Source organism: Ambystoma mexicanum, chromosome 12 (assembly GCF_040938575.1).
Source record: "Ambystoma mexicanum isolate Mex_15411 chromosome 12, UKY_AmexF1_1, whole genome shotgun sequence".
Taxonomy (NCBI): domain Eukaryota; kingdom Metazoa; phylum Chordata; class Amphibia; order Caudata; family Ambystomatidae; genus Ambystoma; species Ambystoma mexicanum.
The window spans coordinates 484,932,640-484,952,911 of record NC_090936.1 but is presented as its reverse complement, the minus strand read 5'-3'; positions in this window follow the sequence as shown (position 1 = coordinate 484,952,911).

The window sequence follows — 20,272 nt, the reverse complement described above, 5'->3', positions numbered from 1 at the left end:
ACACAAGTACTGGGAAGAGGTAGAGGCACATGGAGGTAATGCCTGATTTAGCTACCTGTAATCTTCATCACTCCTAGTCCCACTGTTCCTCATCCCAGTACTTACCTATGAGACAAGGAGCCTCATATGTAAGCTCTGGGACAAGGAAGAGGGACACACAGGTAATTCTGGGCCAAGGAGCTGATTGTGGAGGTTGGGGTAGTGGGTGGGAGGGAGAGGGGATGTGTGGGGGGGCAGGATTGTGTGATAAATCATAATGGTTGTCCATGTCCAGGCTAAGCAGGCATGATATGTGGTATTAGTGGCTAGAGAGGCATTTTGATGCAGCCAGTCTAGTCATTCCTCAGTTTGGTATGACTTTCTGTTAACTGGACATTTCTGATAAAGCAGTCCTGCTAACTTTAATTACCTGGCTAGAGTGGCATTTGGGTGCTGCCAGTCTAGCCATTTCTTACTGGGGCATTGTATATTTTTCTGGGCATCAGTGATAAAATGATATGATGTGATTCAAGTCATTTATAACGCGCCTGTACACAAGTGTACACAAGGGAGGGATGATAGAGGGAGGACAAGACAAATGATCTCACTAGGCCTTGTGTCATTGCGAGAACGAGAAGTGCAAGGGAAAAGGGAGGGGGGGGTGCAAGTGAGAGGGGAGGGGAAAAAAGGGCAGCAATGCTCTGAGTAAGTGCAGCCAGGGCAGAGCAGCTATTGCTTGTGCAAGGAGAACAAGGGACTGCAGGGTTACAGTTACAGCCCCTGAGTGCATGGTAGGCCCAGAGGCAGTGCAAGGGTGACCAATCAAGAAAGAGCCTGGACTCAGAGAGACTCGGAGGGTAGCCAAGCAGCCAGTGGGTACAGCAGACAGGTAGGTCAGGTAGGCCAGCAGGGGAGAGAGAGAGAAAGCAGCGGAGAAGAGGAAAGTTTTGAGCTGCTTCCGAAACTTCAGGTTGTCCGCCTCAAGTTTGAGAGGGGCAGGGAGGCCATTCCAGAGGGAGGCACCAGCAGAGGAGAGAGATCTTCCCCCACTCTCTGCCTGGAGAAATGTCTAAGCCTTAGAGAGTTGAAGGTAGCAGAGTGAAGGGCTCGAGAAAGAAGGTATTTTGGAAGAGAGCATTGGATTTAGTGTGGGCACTGGCCCCAGAAAGCCTTGTGGGCAATGCAAAGGTTCTTGAACTTGATCCTTGCAGCCAGTGGAGAGATTTCCGGGCTGGAGAAATACAATCCCAGGGCTTGAGGCCAAGGCTAGGTCTTGCAGTCCTGTTCTGGATTATTTGCAGTTTACGGAGACTAGAGGAAGACAGATTGAGAAAGTGGCTGTTGCAGTAGTCCAGCCTAGAGACAGTGAGCTTCTGGTGGAGAGTGAGAAAGGGAAGTGTCCCTTTGAGGAGGAGCAGCTGTAGTGGGACTTCTTGTGGCGTTGAAGATGACAGCAAGGTTTCTTGCCTCGCAGGAAGGCAAAGGAAGAGGGCCCAAGGTGGTCTGCTATAGTGAGAGAGGAAACGCAGAGGCAATGGTCCCAATGAGAAGGATCTCTGTCTTGCTGGCATTAAGGCAGAGATCGTTGGAGGCGCACCAATCCTGAATCGTGGATAGACAGTAAGGAATGAGCAAGGGAGGAGAGGAGGCTGAGGGGAGCTTGAAGGAAAGCTGAGTCATCAGCATAACACTGAAAGTTAGAGGAGAAGGTAGAGATCAGGGAGGCCAAGTGACCAAGTAGAGGTTGAAAAACAAGCGTGAGAGGATAGAGCTCTGGGGAATGCCACAGGTAGAGAGAGGTGGCAGAGAGAATGGGACCATGATGGACCTGGGAGCGGAGTGGCGGTCCAAGTGGAAGTAGGTCAGTCACTCTAGGGTCTGATCAGTGATGCCCGGGTTCTCACAGAGTCGATTGATCAGGATGGCGACGTTGACCCTGTCGAAAGCAGAGGAAAGATGAAGGATGAGAACAGAAGGAATGCTGGAATCAAGGTTAGAGAGCAGCACGGGTGTTAAGGAGAGCAGTTTCCATGCCTCTGGCAGCTCTGAAGCCAGACTGATGGTCATGGAGACAACCAACAGATTCAGTGTGGAGAGTAAGCTGGGAGATGGCAAGCTTTTCCAAGAGTTTGCTCAGGAAAGGGGTGATGGAGATTGAGCAATAGTTTTCCGGGCAGGTAGGATCAGCAGACGGCTTCTTGAGGAGTGGGTGCACAAGGGAGTGCTTAAAGGGAGAGGGGAACATTGCAGTGGCGAAAGAGTGATTACAGAAATCGGCCAAGGCTGTAGCGAGGGTGTCAATATGGGTTTTGGCTCTGGAGGAGCAGCAGCGGAGCACCTGTTTGGATGGCACTTTCATAGATCAGACTTGTCTAGAAACCTCATCCGGTGTTGTCAGAGAGAAAGAGGAAAAAGGAGGAGGAGAGGTAGAGATGGCCAAAAGGGTCCGAGAGAGGAAGAGGACATAGAGGACAGGATGTCCTGAGATTTAGCAGAGAAATGAGAGGCCAGAGCTGTACAGAGGGCCTGGAAGGGAACAGGAGAGGTATAGACCACAACAGGATTGACCAGTTCCTTGCAGATTTTAAAGAGTTTGGCCGTGTTGTTCGAGGCCGCGGAGACACATGCTTTAATGTGTGCTCTCTTCTTGATGAGTGTTATTGCTTTGACTGGCATTTTGCTGCAACCAGTCTAGGTATGTCTAAATGTGGCCTGGCATGCTTTACTATAATGTTTTTACGTGTTTACACTGGTCTACATTGTGCAGTCAGTTGGACATGTTTTCATTGTGGCATGGCATTCTTAATAGCAAAGCATTAATGTTCCTGTGCACTGTTGGTGACTTGCATGCATTGGTTTGTGTTACCCTACAAAACAATTGCAAACACTTTGGCTTTATAGCCAATTTATCTCAGAAAGTGTGCTGTATATATTGCATTAAAACACATATTTATATCTTTTTCCTAGTGCAGTGTGCGGCATACCCCTTCAGCAGTACGTTCATGCGTATTGCGCAAGCGTGACAATCTAGGCCGGCCCAGAGTGTGGCGCGACCTGTGATTTGTACCGAGTTGGGGGGCCCCCTCAGCATGGCTCGCAGGGGGGCCCCGACATTTTGTGTTACGCCACTGGGTGTAGGTGCTCTGATTAGCGGCAATGCAAAAGTTTGCTTACCATTAGCCGCTTGAATGCGTGTCTGTCTGGTGATTCCTGCCGGCTTGCCGGTCGCACCCTTGAAGGTATGTGGGTGTTTTCTGGGCTGTCCTATGGCAGCTCAGCAAAGATAATAAAGACATCGGGCATGTGACCTGTTGCAACCGTGGTTGCCTAGCAACCTTGTTCGTAGTTTCAGCTTTGGCAAATTCCTTCATGTTTAGTTTGTTCGCCGAATCCCGAATGGATTTCTATAAGCATCCTCATAAAAGTAAGAATCACATATGTCAAGCAGCAACATCTCTTAACAAATAATTCATAGTCTGTGCACTACGGAAAGTTATAAAATGACGGTGAATGCTGAGTAGCTACACCATCTTAGAACCCCAGGTGCCTAGCGATTTTGGAGCCGTGCTCCAAATTAACGTGCTCTTTTGCAGGAGCTCCGCTAGTTAGCTGTAAGGAGACTGAAAACATGAACTTACTGAAAAGCACATGTGAGTTTTGTAATAAAAGATAAGGTAACATGGCTTGGAAAAAATATGTAAATAATAGTGGGTTATAGTGAATTTGCACAGAATCGTTTTTTTGAAAATTGAAACTGTCACTGTATATGAGTGGCTATAATGCCAATGTGAATGTTATTTGCACCATGAATCATTTCCACTCCAAAATAAGCTACATTAATCATGTAAATCGGCATCTCTGTAATATTATTGGGAGCCGAGCTGGCCATTACACATGCTCTTTTACAAGGGCTCCGTTGGTTTGCTGTATAAAGACTAAAAGCATGAGCTCACTGAAAAGCACATGTGAGCTTTCAATAAATCTCAAAGGTTAGGGGGATGAATAATCTCGATTTATAATAATTATGTGACTGATAGTGAATTATGGTGCATTTGCTCTAATGCAGGTCTTATAGACAAACTCATTTAATGAAAATTAAACCTCCTGAATGGGCTAAAATATTTTTGCCAACATATTTGACGAGACATGAGATCAATGAATAAGAGAAAAGCAGATGTAAGATAGGAATAATGTTCCCGCCCTCGGTCTCTAGGCACGCAGCTGGGTCTGATTTTAGCATGAAAGCAAGAAGTATGGGTCGGATTAGAACACAGATATAGGCTAAAGATTCGAGATCGAGCCCCTCGAAGGACTGCCTTATCTATTGTGATGTGGTAACAGCCTGCAGTCTCAAATTTGAGTTATTGATTTGGCTTATCATTATACCATTAAGATCAAAGAAAAACATTAAGTTCATGTTCTTGGTTGAGACCGAGCTGAATACATCTTAGCCTGCAAATCATACAATGCTTCTGCTTGTCATAATTTCAGTTGTCTATCACCACCCCTTACGTGTGGCTTGATGTGTTGCAAGCCCACAAATCTGATATCTCTTCTGTGTGCCATTTGATGCTCCTTTTGCCAGTGTGTTGCAAATGGCAATTTAATATCTTGGCTATTCAGGTTTGCAAGGTGTTCTCTGATTCTTACACTCAGCTCCCTGATGGTAATGCCAATATATACTTTCTCGCAGACACATATTATTCCATATATTATATATTTGCAACGACAATTAATGAAATCAGTGATATTAGTTCTCAAATTTCCATGACATACAAATACTTCAGTCGGAGATAAGGCAAACTGACAAAAATCCCACATTTGTGGAAACCACTGGGTCTAATATTCTGCGTGAGCCAGTTAACCTGTCTTTTGGAACCACATTTTATAAAAGAGGGACAAAGTAAATTTCTGAGGGTTGGCGCTCTTGAGAAAATTATTCTGGGTTTCTCTGTGATATAAGACCCCAAATCTGGATCTAAATGTAAGAGATTCCAATGTTTATTCAAAATATGGTAAATGAATTTGGAGTCACTAGAACATTTTGTGATAAAATGTACATGTTGTGGGAATCCAGTAGCACTTTTAGCTGGCTCACTCATGGTCTGTGTGAGGAGCGAGGGTCGAGTAATTGTTTTCACATTCCTCAATGCATGGTGAATGGTGGTATTCGTGTAACCTTTCTCTTGGAATCTGGCTCCTATAGACTTACATTCTGCTTCAAATTGCACATCTTCACTACAGTTCCTCCTTGCTCTTAGGAACTCCCCTCATGGTATGTTATCAATCACGTTTCTTCTATGACTACTTTTAGCATGCAAAATAGAGTTAACTGCAGTTTCTTTATGAAATGTACAGGTTTGTAGAGTTTCATTGTTTACATAGATTCTAAGATCCAAAAACATGATTTCAGTGGCATCAATTTGACCAGTAAACTGAATCCCAAATTGGTTTTCATTAAGAAATTGCATGAAGTCGTTAAATTGGCTGAGTGTACCTGCCCATATTTCAAAAACATTGTCAATATATCTCCTCCATACAGGAATGAGCTCAATATACGAATTATGATATGTGAGTCCTCAAAGTACGCCATGAAAAGATTGGCTACGGCGGGGGCATATTTGGCACCCATAGCAATGCCCTTAGTTTGGGTATAGTATTCATCATCAAAAATTAACTGGTTGTGGTTAAGGGTAAAATCCACAAAACTCTTAAGCATCTGAACATGCACTGCATGTGATGCCGAGTGTGATCTGAATGAATGGTCTATTTTTTTTAGAGCTAATGTGTGTTCAATTGATGTATACAGTGCAGTAACATCTAGGGTAACTAGAAAGTAATGTGATATCCATGGGATATTGTTGAGAATTTGTAACATATGAGTTGTACCTACGAGTTGCATTACGTCACTCACGCTGCATGTGTTATGCTGCATTGTCCAGCCTTGTTGAGCCTCTTCTGTGAAGTGCTGCTTGAGTCCTAGGCATCCATGGCAGGTCCTTTTTCTGTAGTGGTTGAATTACGATAAAACAAAGGAATGGCACTGTAGAAGGGCCGCACTTCTCAATCTCACTACACACCACACGCAGAAACAATGATACGCAGGACACATGGGAGCTCTACACACGTCTTCTTTATTCAATCAACATCCTCTAACTGCCCCTCTAGCCCGACCCCCTCCCTAACCCCAACGTCACTTCCCTCTTGCCCAGGACCACAACAGTGGTCCTACCACATAACGACGTGGGGAGACTGCTGTTGAGGATGTTACGGCACATCCTGACAGGCACCTAATCAGAGCAAAGCCAGAGGTTATGGATAATTAACTCCCTTCTTTCTGTTACATTTGAATGCCTAGTTTGAGTCTCTCCAATTGAGAGGGGTTGTGCCTATCCTTGAGTGCCTTGCTCATCGTGTCTAGGAATTCAAGCAACACTTTACTGATGAGGCCCAACAAGGCTGAAACACGTCTAGTGTTGGTCATATTCCTTTGCCAATGGTACTTGACCTACCAGTTTGGGCGCTTTGGTGGAAGGATCATATGGCTAGTGCTCTCATGTACTGGATATTAAACCTGGCCAGTGAAATCCATGCATGTCCAACGCATGCTAGGTTTTGTGGGTACTCACAAAATCTTTCATGAGCACAGACATACTGTATGTGCCCATGACAGTCTCTCTCTCTCTCTCTGCCAGTCCCCTGCCCAAAAACAAAAAAACACACACACTCACGCACGCACGCATGCATGCAAACAGACACTTTCACTTATTGGAGCACAGATGTGTCCCTCTTCTCCCAACAAGAGGGCTTCTGAATGCTCATTCCTTTTGCCAGTCACTGTTTTCCAGGAAGTATGTAGCAAGGTTTGCAATAAGCCATCTCTCTCACCCTGCCTGCTAACTCAAGGCCACAGATGAGCTGGCTTCCGAGCTTCTTCAAAGCATTGTTTGTACATGTGCATGATACTGTCAAGTTGAAGCAACTCAATGGAATTGAATGGGCTTGCCAGCCATGCACCACCCAGTGTCGAACCATAGACATATGAAATAAGAGTGCAACTGGGTGAGGCTTGCACCCGACCACACATGGGCCAATGTATACGTGCCTGTCTCTATTTACATACACAAATCTAGGGCAGAATTGGCACTTTATCCGGTGAAAGGCTAGGCACATACTCTCAGCCAGACCTGACCCCAAAACATTAAAGCCGAGCACAAAGTGACACAGCTGCCCGTTACTGCAATGAGGCTAAGTGCTTGCTCTTACTTCCCCAATAATGGATGATGGAGCTTTACCCATCCCTTCACCTCTGCCCACTAATCTTGTCAAGTTCTATATTACAAGTTTCCTCAAATCATAGTTTGTCTAATGCTACTTACTGTACAGTCCTACTAGCCTTTTTGTGCAGATTGACAATCTGTTTTGAACCTTCAACTTCTAAATGGCAAAGGGAGCCAGAATGCTCTCTGGAGTGTTAGTTCTGGCTACAGGTCCCCTGAATCTGAGAACAGTCAGAGGAGATTGAATTAGTGAAGTAGTAGGACTTAGTTGAATCTGCAGTAGTAATGAGGGCAGAGAAGGCTAGGGCATTCTTGAAGCAGACCAGGGGTGGACAAAAGTGGGAATTGCGCCACAAATGCAAACCTATTTTATTTTGAGTGCAGTGATTCACTGTCGTGATCTAGAGGTGGGGGTGCAGGTGTGAAGGCACAAATGAGGCAGTGGTGCTTAAAAGTGGTGCTGAGAGCCATGTTGAAGACATTGAATGCCATTTCAAAGTAGGAGGTCTCGGATGATCCAAAGGTTAGGAGAGAGGATCTGACTTTGTCCAGGTATGGAGCCATTGAGCCAAATTGAAACATATATTTAGATATGGAAGAGGTGAAAGCTTCCCAGATGGGGAGGCAGTCAATAATTACGTGAGATAGATATAGGGAGGTTGTAAGAAAGATAACAGCAAGGAACATGTCTTGGGCTAGGCTCAGTAGCATGTGGAGGGATGTCAGAGAGTGTTCAAAGAGGAGAAAGGATAGATTAAATTGGTGGGTAAAGAGGATTTGGCGCAAGTTGAAGTCTCCCACATGAGCTATAAGGTTATCAGTTGAAAGAGGTTCAGGTAAGAGGTAAAGGTGAGGGAAGAAAGATTTAAGGTGACCAGCAGTGGTTGGATCAGGAGGATCTAGGGCGAGCAGTTGGCTGAAAAATGTGATAAATAATGAGCAGAATAATATCTGATGGTGAAAGAGGGACTGGGGGATATGCCCCTCCAGCTCACTTTGACAGCTAAGGAGAGTAAAGGAAAGTAGCAGAGTCAGCGTTAAGAGCAGCGAGTACCATATTACTTTTTTCTGGAGGCACCTGCACCATTATTGTATGGTTTATTGGTCTCCTGCTTCACAAGACTGTAACTTTAGCCCGAGTATTAATTATACCCTTCATGGAGCAGGAACCACATTGATGAAATTCCTATTTCAATACATACTTATGCATATTATTTCCATAGGGCTAATTTGCATACCTACAATGCCTTGATGATGTAGCTCTGAACAGGAGGTGAAAGTCAGCATTGGCTACCCGGTGAGTAATGACATGTGTGCCTTGACTAAATGAATTATCCTACTTTCACTTTTCACGTGAACGTTTTTTTTTCCAGACCTTTTTAAACCCACCATAACCTTATTTGTGTTTTTCAAACATGACCCAGTGCTCCAACAACAATACTGTCAAGATTATACTGCATTGATGAGCCCTCATAAGGGTGAAACCAATATGTAGTTGTCCTGGCAGCCTTGGAAAATGTCTATCTTGGGCATATCAAGCTATGTTTAAAGTAACACTGTCCTTTAAGACAAAGACAGTTTCCTGCCTGGTGCCAAAGGCTTGCATTTGTGCTCATTTGCATACCACAATGCCTTGCAGATGCAGCTCCGAACTGGAGGTGAACTTCCAGTGATGGCACGTTGTGGCATATGTGACTTGGCTCAAAGGAATTGTCTTACTTTCACATTTAAGTTGAAGGTGAATTTTTTTTTCAAGCCTGTTTAAACTCAACATAACCTTACTGGCATTTAGAAAACATAACCCAGTGCTCAAACCACAATGCTGACGAGACAATACTGCACTGAGAATCCCGAATAAGGGTGAAACATTTAAGTGTAGTTGTCTGGCACCCTTGAGAAATGTCTGTCTTGGGTTGATCATGCTATGTATATAGTACCAGTGCCCTCTAAGTCAATGTGTGTTCTGCCTGGAGCCAAAGGCTTGCATTTGGGCTAATTTGCATGCCCTCAATGCTTTATGCATGTAGCTCTGAATTGGAGGTGAACTTCCGGTGAAGGCTACTAAGTGGGGTTGCGGCATGTTTGACTTGCATCAAATGAATGATCCTATTTTCACATTTCAGGTGAAGGTTTTTTTTTAGCCTTTTTAAACAACACCATACCATAACCTTATTATATATATATATAGTTACGACATGCGTCATTGCTATGCCGCTCACCTTGTGGCTTGGGGATTATGGTTTTAATAATAAAGATACCCTCTTGCAGCCATTTTGGAGATAATTTCTTTTGGAACTTGCGAGCCATCCCGGAGTGTGACTCAAGAGTTGCCTATGTAATTACACTGGCTGATGATATATATATATATATATATATCTCAATGAGGTTATATGGTCTGCGGTAGTGACCCTGTAGTTATGGATACATTTCTCCACCAATAGGAAGAGCAGTTTTGGGTGGCTTATATTTTTGGTGCTGTTCGACAAATCCTCACAAAACCTTGCAAAAAAAGTATACTGCCAAATCTGAAGTTTGTTGTGAAGTTTTGTGCAGTTTTGACAAGGGGGGGCAACATTATAGGGGGCTCCAAAAACTTTTGAACTCTGGATATATTTGAATTGAAACAAAAAGAAAACTCTGCATGGATTTGCACCAAACTTGTGCAAGGAGTAATGGCCTGTGCTTTTGCAAATTTGGTGTTAATCTGTCCAGTAGATATTTTTGAATTACCCAAAAAGTAGGTAAACAATATTTATGAGATACTTCCTTCTGGTCCATTGATTATTACAATTAAAAACATGAAGTGTTTCAAAACATTTTAAATTAATAACATGTCAGATTTGCAAACTGTGCCCATAGTCCAAGAACTCTGCAATAAAACATATTAAAAAACACAACATTACACTTGTCAAACAAATGAAACAATCTCTGGGAAGGTGAGGGGTGATGAGGATGGAGTAGGACATGGCTAGAAAAATCCCCAAATCTTGTGTTTTTTTCTTCTCCGATGTTCGTGAACATTGCTGTGATGTTTGCAAACTTGACAACATGTTTGTGGACATAAATGCATATTTGTGCATTACAGAGTCAGTGAAGAGCAGTTATTAGATGATTTATACATTTGGCACAGTTCAACAAAACTGCACAAAATATAGTATTATGAATTTAAACCCATCTGTGAATGTTGTTGCAAAGTTTGATGACATTTTGCCAAGAAGGGTCACAATTAAAAGGGACTCAATATTTTTAGATGGCTTAAAACTCTGGAGCCGGTTGACAAATCTGCACAAAGGTCTGCAAAAAAGATTATAGACTCAACTTTGAACGTGTGTGCTAAGGTTGTTCTCAATATTCACCATTTATACTGAAATAAAATGGATTTGGAAAAAGGCCTATCTTGCTCCAACCAAAAAGAAAATATCCCTACCTATGAAAACAAAACTAAAAAAAGTTGACTGTGTTACCAAAATGCATCTGACCCTCATAATAACATACAAAATCAAAAGGTACACTAATGTTTCGATCATCACTTCAACCACATTGTGCAAAACATCATAAACATAAAGCTCCAGGATGTTCCCGGGCTAGGCGCGATTAACAAGTGCAAGAATACATAAATAAATATATCATATATATACAGTTTCAACAAAGCAACCCTTCTCTCCAGGATTGAGTTTCCCATCCCCTGAATGGTTTCAGGAAAAAGGCATTTGAAATACTCTGTTTCACCAAAGTTCCTTTAAGGGTAATGGGAATAACTCTTTCCTGGGTATTTTTCTCAAGATGGCAAGGCAAATGTTCTTTTCACAATACAGGTTGAAATGTATTGAAAGACAGTCTTTTATAGTTTTTAGCATGGCCAAAGCAAAAGTGTTCAGTTCAAACAAAGGCTTGATATAATAAAAGTAATTTTTTAACAACACATTGGATTTCCCGGTGAGCTCCCTTGCCAGGAACTCCTCCACTGAAATAGTCAATTTCAACAACGAATTACTAGAATAAATACTCTTTTCCAACACAACATTAACGGTCCCGTTATACTCACCTGCCAGGAATGTCCCCCATTTGGCTCGCACAGATCCCCGGGTGAACTCTCTTGCCATCAGTGCTTAAAGTGGGCCGGGGCCTGCCGGGGCCAGGCCCCGGCAGTCTCCAAAACGTGGGACTGAGCCGGGGCCATGCCGGGGCCCCCCATCCCACACAACATTGGCGGGATGCATTATCCCGCCGCGGCCGCAGCCGCGACGGGAGATGCGCCCGCCAGTTTAATTTCAGGCGAGCTGACAGAAGTGCCAGCCAGGCACAGCGTCGCTGAGGCTGGCTGGCACTTCTGTCAGTCACTGTAACTTCCCTGATGACCCCTCATCTGAGGGGTCATCAGGGAAGTTACAGTTCCTTTGTTTGCCCTCGCCAGGTCACTGACCCTCAGCGAACCTGCGGGCTCCATGATCTAATATGCAGATTAGATCACGGAGCCCGCAGGTTCGCAGAGGGTGAAAGGCGCCTCGGGCTCAGTGATCTATCTGCTCAGAGCAGATAGATCACAGAGCCTGAGGCGTCTATCTCCGTTGGCAAAGCTTTATAAAAGATGCCTTGAATTGTATACGTTTCAAGCCATCTTTTATAAAGTAGAAATATTTCTATGTTTATAAAAGACTGCTTGAAACGTGCACAATTCAAGGCATCTTTTATAAAGCTTTGTCGATGGACAAAGCCACCTCGGGTTTTGGCCATCCCCAACGCTTTATAAAAGATGCCTTGAATTGTGCACGTTTCAAGCGGTCTTTTATAAACATAGAAATATGTTATAAATGTCTATGCTAATAAAAGGTGGCTTGAAAAGTGCACAAACCATAGTAAGGTAAGCACACAAGTGTGCGTAAATAACTATGGTTTGTGCACTTTTCAAGCCACCTTTTTATAAACCTAGAAATACGTAACATTGGTATGTTTATAAGGCTTGAAAGTTACACAAACCATAGTAGTGCGCATACAAATATATAAATGCTCACATACATTTATATATTTGTTTGCGCACCTTACAATGATTTGTGCACGTTTTAGGCCACGCCCACAATGGAAGCCACGCCCCCAAACGAGGGCCCCCCCTCAATTTCTTACCCCACTTAAAGCACTGCTTGCCATGTATCTCTTTCAAAAATGTTTCACTACCTAATGCTCTTATCAGGTCTCTCTGCAACATTCACATTTATCTTAAAGTGTTCTCACAATTGCACCTCTTATGTGGCACAACCTTGGTGACTTCAGTTAACACTTGCAGCCATTTCCCCCATACCATCATCCCTTGTACAAGGGTTTGTTCAAGCTCCTTTTGTCCACCTCTCTTGCAATGCCTCTTAGCACTTGCCAATGCTTGTTACAGGTTTCAGCTCAACTGACATCTCACGTCAGGAGAAATGGAGAACTTCTGCCTCTTTGTTTCCTTTCCAATGTCTCTTGGCTCTTGGTAATATTTGCTCCAGGTTTTCCCGAACCGACATCCGATGTCATGAGAATTGTACAACTTCTGTCTCTCTGTTTCTCTTATAATGTCTTTGACTTACAGCAATACGGGTTCCAGGTTTCCCTATATGGCATCTCTTATCAGGAGAATTGCCCTGTGTGTGCCCTCTGGTTCTCCCTGTGTTGTCTTTTGGCTTATGGCAATGATGGCTCCAGGTTTCCCCCAGCTGACATCTCGTATCAGGAGAATTGCAACATGTTTACCCTCTTGTTCTTTCTGTATTTCTATGTGGTTGGTATTCAAAGCCTTTACTTAACTGTCCACGCACCTGTCGCAACACCCTGTGATCATCACTATCAAAGTGCCAACTCACTGTTATCTCCTGGCAACTCTGACTCATGGCTCATTGTAGTAGCATAGTTTTGCTTTGGCTATGACTTCTACAGCTTGTCAAACCCCTTTCCATTTCCAGGTCTAATTCTGGCTTTGTGGTCCCTCGCCAATACGGTGCTGCTTTCGGCTCTGACAGCGTCGTGGAGAACCTTTCTGTGGTTGCAGGTTCACTTGCTGCACTTTCCCAGAGCCAAACAGACTCTGTTGGGTTTCCCACCACTCCACTATGTCATATTGAGAAGTAGCAGGTTGGGTGCACCTCTTCCCTTTAGCCTGGTTTGCTTCCACATGTCTGCCTTTCTCACAGCTACGCTTCCTGCTCCTTGCACTCTGCAACCCAATGTGGCTCCTCCTTCAACTTCTCTTTCTCCCGTCCTCAGTTGTTGCTCTAATTTAAATGTCCTGCGCAGTTGCTTGAATGGACAACTAGAACGCAGATAACTATTGGCACTACTGTTGCTCCTCATTGACTATATACTCCTCTTCTTCGCCCCAGTACTTAAAGCTTTCTGCGATTTGAAGTCCAAAGGATTACCATTGTGTTTTCAATTCTATTGTTGCATAACAATCATCATCAACATTAGATGTCAAAGCAGTTTTAGAGGGGTTAGGTACAGGTGAAGACTGAATACAATTCTGCTTAGGATGTTTAACCGAAGTAGGTTTTAGGATCTCACAAGTATAGGGTTCTGAATAATGGCAGCAGGCCATAAGAAAATCTGGGATCAGGGTTTCTTCTTCACAGTCAGAGGAAGAATACAGCGTCCCCCCTGTCGAAGCCATAACCTCCGCCTGACAGCCATCTCCTCCTATGTGATCCATCTTCAGAATACCAGGATGAGATTCCGGTAGCGGCTGCCCTACCATAGACACATGGGAGGAGACCTTAGGATGGGAATCAGTGATGAGTCATCAGGATTCATCACAGGGCTAAATTGTAGGGTGGTCCCAACTTTTTTCGAAATCGGGGTAGGCTTCAATGGAGAAAATTCTGCTTGCGGCCACGGCTCGAAGTGCTGCACAGGTTTGCAGCAAACTTGTGCGGGGCGCATTGGCAAGGATCCAAAAGCATGTTTTTGAAAATCTGTTTTATGTATTCTTTTTTTCAAAGTGTTAATATGTATGTAAAAAAAATAGTGATATAACTTTGGTGCCTGGGCAGTGAGCCTGGTCATCGGCAAGGACAAATGTCTACTGCTTATTGGTGCCTGCGGCATGACAGAAGCACATGCCTCATGGATTGTGGACACTGTCCATGGCTGCAAGCCATGAGCACTGGCCGTTGGTCATGTTGAAACACTTGTGTATAAGTGCATTATAAATGCCATATCATATCAAGTTATGGGCGTATAGTGAAAGAGGAATTATTAATAACTCATATTCAGTGCTGTAACATCAGGAAACATGTCCACGTATAAAAACCATTGAAATTCATTGAAACGATTTTGTTAAAGGGATGTTATAGTTAAGTTGCACTAATAAAATCCTCTGAAATTAAATGGAAAATACGTTGTTAAAAGGACGTTACGGTTGTAAGGTAAAATGAAAAACCAAAGAAATTTGCCAGTTATGCAAGCTAAGCAACCATAAATCACACCGTTATGCACTGCTAAGACTATCGCCCAGGTCAACAAATATGACATCACACATTTTTCAGTGAATATATATATTCACTTATGAAACACCATTTTGCTGTAAAAGTGCATTATAAATACCCAATAAATAAATATAAAATATATATATCAGTTCTCTTGTACTGTGTTAGCCAACTGTTGAATAGAATGTTGATACAAAAGAAGACAATGAGTCTGTTATGCAAGTTTAAGCAAAAAGGACGAGCATACTCGTCCATGGCACTTACAGGGTTAATTGGGGTAACAAAGTCATTTAGTTTGCTTATTTGTAAGCTTTCGTGGCATGCTTCCACTTCACCAGGCACAGATGCCATCTCTGCCTGGGGAAGTGGAGACATTGGGCCTCATCACGACTTTGCCGGTGACCCTTAAATCCGGCGGTAGTGCTATTAGGGTCCGCCGAATCAGGGCTCCAGCGGATTTCGCCCCAGCTCTGAGCTGGGGGGAAATTCGCTGAAAATTCACGCTATTACTGCCGGCGGGAAATCTGCCGGCGGTATTAGCACGAAGATTCCCCATTGAGCCCAATGGGGAATGGGGCATTCCCGAATGGGCTCAGTGGGGAATGGGGTCTTACATTACCGCCGAACTCGTGATCTGGCGCTATTAGTGCCGGGGAGTTCGGCGGTAGGGCTAATACCGCCCGCGCTAATAGCATTACCGTTACCGCTCAAGTCGCGATGAGGCCCATTGTGTCTTCTTTTGGATCAACATTTAATATATAAGTTAAGTTGAGTATCGAGATACATAGGACACACAACATTTTAATTTCTAATAACTTTTAACTTGCATGACGGATTTGGCTTAAAGTTTTCAAACAAAACGTTTGTCATACCTACCACCCCAAAAAACTGGACTTTTTGGGAAGTATCTGTTAAAAAATGAAATAGTTCATAAGAAAGGAAAATATTGCTGTTTCGGCCCAGTCCCGTTCATTTCTCCATAGAGAAAAAGTCAAAATATTGATCCAATGCACAGCCAAAAAGGCTGTATGGAATTGGACCAGGTATAAAACAACTTGGGCACAAAGCATTGACTTGATTTCTGGGAGGGTGGGAGTATGTCAGAGGTTATTCCGTCCAGTAGCTTTTAAAATATTGGACAGGAAAGGGTGTGCCCCTTTTTCCCATAGTTATAACAATATCTCCCATGCTGCTTTGCTGCAGAGAGGTTGACAGGCTTTTAAGAAATGTAAAAACAGCCAATTTTCCCCAAATGTAATTTTCTAATAACTTTTGACTTTCTGGATGGATTTGGATGACATATTCAAAACAAAGTGTTTGTCTGGAAGACCTCAAATATAATAAAATGAAAATGTATTTATGAAAACAAAACAAGACATTTTCGAAGTTTTCAGCCCATTCATTTTCCTTTAGAGAAAAAGTGGAGTTTTCAAACAGAATGGGACCAAATAAGAAACAACGTGGGCACAAAGCGTTGACTTAAATATCTTGACTGGTTTTGATGAAACTTTACAAACAAACGGTTTGTCAAGAGCACCACTAAACTGGACATTTAGGGAACAATTCATTAGAAAAGGAAAACATTATTTTAAAAAACATAAAAACTCTGTTTTCAGCTGACTCGCATGTATTTTTCCAAAGAGCAAAAGTGCTGTTTTTAAACAGCCATAGTCTGAATATCGCTTGGCAGATTAGGAAAAAATAAGAAATCATTTGAGCACAGATTATTGACTTACTTTCCTTGACTGGTCTGAGGTAAATCCATATATTCGTTTCACATATTTGACAGAGAAGGGGTTGCTGCATGTGCCTTACAAACTTTATATTGGTCTTGGTGTTTAGCTGAGAGAGGCTAATAACTTTTGAATGGCTGGATGCATTTGGAGGACATTTTATAAACCAAGCGATTGTCAAGGGCCCCACAAACTGGAAATTCTAGGAACAATTTATCAAAAAATTGAAAAGGTTATTACGAAAGGATAAACACACAGTTTTCAGCCTACTCCCATTATTTTTCCCATAGAGAAAAAGAGCAGTTTTTCAAGAACCATAGCATGAAAACCACTTGGAAGGTGTAGACCAAATGAGAAACAATTTGGACACAAAGCATTCACTTAATTTCCTTGACTTGTTTGCGGTAAATCCATCCAGTCATTTTAAAAACATTAAACAGAAAATGGGGTGCCCCTGTGCCTTAAAACCTTTATATCAGTGTTGGTCCTTTGCACAGAGAGGATGAGAGAGGCTATAAACAATTCAGGAGGTGCCTGGGGTTATTCCGTCCAGTGGTTGTTAAAATATTTGATGGAGGAGGGGGTGCTCCCTTGTCCCAAAATGATAGCTATATATGTGTCTCACAATGCATCAGCAAGGCTTTTTAGTAATGTAAAAGCAGCCATTTATTTTGCTTGATGCGAGAGATAACCGCGGTTATAACAGGTATAACCAGGGTTAGCCCAAGATGAAATGGGGAAAACAGGACATATGGGGGAGTGTCAGGTAGCGTCTGCCTTTCCCTGGCCACATGCGTAGAGGCCAATACCGGAGTTTTAGTGATGATTTAACAGGATTCATCACAGCACACTAGCCATGGCCTTTGGCCGTGGCTACTCCACTAGGTTTTTTTGGCCACACTAGCCATGACTAGTGTCCACAGACTTTCACTGTGGCCCTTTGACATTTTGCCCACTAGGTGATGTGTCCACTGTACATGTTCCCCAATCTCTTTCTTTTGGACCGACTAGGTGGATTTTTTCATGGCCTTTGGATGTGGCCACTATACATGACTTTCAGGCCCACTAGCCGGGGCCTTTAGCCGTGACCACACTTCAAGGTTTCTTTTTGACACACTAGCCATGGCCTTTGGCTGTGACCCCTTGAAATGTTGCTCACTAGGTTTTGTTGGGGCCCACTAGCCATGGCCTTTGACCACTTTCCATATTGTACCATTCATTTCCTTAAAGTAACCCAGTAGCTATAGTCTTCGGCCACATCCATTACCAACCACCTCACAATAGATGTAAAATTCCCCTTTTTAGTCTTAATCACATTTTTTTTAACTCTCTCTCTTTTTTAAAAATGTTCCCCATAACCGCAGTTAGCAATTTACTGCAGATAACTGTGGTTATCCGTAAACACACATAAATAAAAACAGTTATCCGTCAAAAGCAAGCAAAATCCAAAACTCTACCCATCCGTCCCAGGCACTCAACAAGTGCCCCCCTCATTATGCCATGCCCCCCTCCCCAACTCCCTTGAAGTTCTTTTTCCCTCCCTAGCCCTCTCTCATTCCCCCAACACTTGTTTTACATCTGACGCTCTTTCATTCCCTATTTAGTTTTCTATCATAACCACGGTTAGCCCACCGGATAACCCCAGTTATGTGAAAATGTTTGAGCTTTGAACCTTGTCCCCAGCCTGCTCCCCAACTCCCTAATTTCACATGGTGTCCTCTTTTCCCTCCCCATCTCTAGCCTGATGTCATGTTATCATTTTTCCTCCTCCTAATGGCATTTTTTCCACTTTTCTTATTCGGCAAGCCCCAGTTATAGCCGCCATAACCGCAGTCACCTCTCGCATCGAGCAAAAAAAAAAAGAAATTGTGGCTTTTTGATTTCTGAAAAGACTCTCCGATGCCTTGCAGGACAGATATATATCTATAATTTCAAGAGAAGGTAGCACTCCCCCCAGAAATTGTATTAGCCTCTCTTAGGCTCTCTGCTGCAAAGAACAAAGACAGATATAAAGGTTTTAATGTGCAGGCGGCATCCCGTTCTCTGTCGAATATTTTAAAAACTGCTCCATGGATTTAATCTGAACCAGTCAAGGAATTTAAATCAAGGCTTTGTGCCCAAGTTGTTTATCATTTGGTCCAAATCTGTGAAGCTGTTTTCCTGCAACGGCTGTTCAAAAACTGCACTTTTTCTCTAAGTGAAAATGAATGTGAGTGGACTGAAAACAGGGATTTTATGTTTTCTTAATTACCTTTTCATTTTCAAACGACTCGTCCCCAGAAATGTGTAGTTTACTGGAGCTCTTGATAAACTGTTTGTTTGGAAAATATCATCCAAATCCATCCAACAAGTCAAGGGTTATTATCCTCTCTCAGCCTCTCTGCTGTAAAAAGCTCCAAGTCTAATACAAAGAATTTAAGGAACAGGGGGCACCCCTTATCTATCAATTATTTAAAAGACTACTTGAGGGATTTACCCCAAAGTCAAGAACTTTAAGTCAATGCTTTGTGCCCAAGCTGTTTCTTATTTGATCCTTATACGGCTGTTCAAAAACTGCACTTTTCTCTATAGGAAAATGAATGAGCTGAAAACTGAAATGGCGGTGTTGTGTTTTCTTAATAACTTGTTCATTGTATAAGGTATTGTTCCCAAAATATGCAGATTCGGAGAGCCCTTGACAAACCTTTCGTTTTGAGATTTTCATCCAAATTCATCCAGCAAGTCAAAAGGTATTAGCAATAGAATGTTGGTAAAACAAAGTCTGCTTTTTCATTTCTGAAATTCCTGCCGGCTTCTCTGCTGCAAAGCATCATGGGAGATAGAACTATATTTTGGGAGAAGGGGGCAACCCCTTCTCCGTCAAATATTTTGACAACTACTGGATGGAATAACCCCAGACACTCACCCCCCAGGAAATTGAGTCAATTCTTCATGTCCAAATTGTTTCGTACCTAGTCCAATTCTGTCCAGGGGTTTTGTCTGTACGCTGGAGCAAAATGGACTAGGCCGAAGCAGTGTTTTTTTACTTTCTTAATACATTTTTTTTTTATTTTTTAACTGTCGTTTCCAAGATGATCAGTCTGAGGATGGAGCATGACACACTTTTTGTTTGAAAAATTTCAGCCAAATCAGTCAAGTGAGTCAAAAGTTATTAGCAATTCATTTTTCAGGTTTCCCACGTATCTTAATACACTACTTAACTATAGTGCATTGACTGCTGCACTATAATGTATATATTTCTTTACTCTGATGAAGCCCAGGATGGGTGAAACTCATTAGTGTGCCGTGTATGTTTTTCTTTTATCCACCAGGAGATTAATTTTGGACTTTATACAATGGACTCAGCTCACTTTTCAGTTGGGGTGAGTGCTGCTAATTTTTTGTAGTGGGGGAACCCTGCTATTTTGCATATATATATATGTGTATTACATGGCCTGTGATGTCATATATCATGTCCTGGGTGTTTGTCTTAGCAGTGCACGGTAGTGGTGCAAGTTATGGTTACTTAGCTTACCATAACTGGAGAATTTCTGAGGTTTTTTGGTTTTACTTGTAACCATAACTTCCCTTTAACAAAGTTTTTTCAATGAATTTCATAGGTGTTTATTAGTGCAACTTAACCATAACGTCCCTTTACCAAAGATGTGTCATTGAATATATATATATATATATATATATATATATATATATACATACCAGTAAAAAAACTTTGTTAAAGGGAAGTTATGGTTCGAAGTAAAACCGGAAACCCCCTGAAATTCGCCAGTTATGGTAAGCTTAGCAACCATAACTCGCGCCACCAGCATGCACTGCTAAGACTAACTCC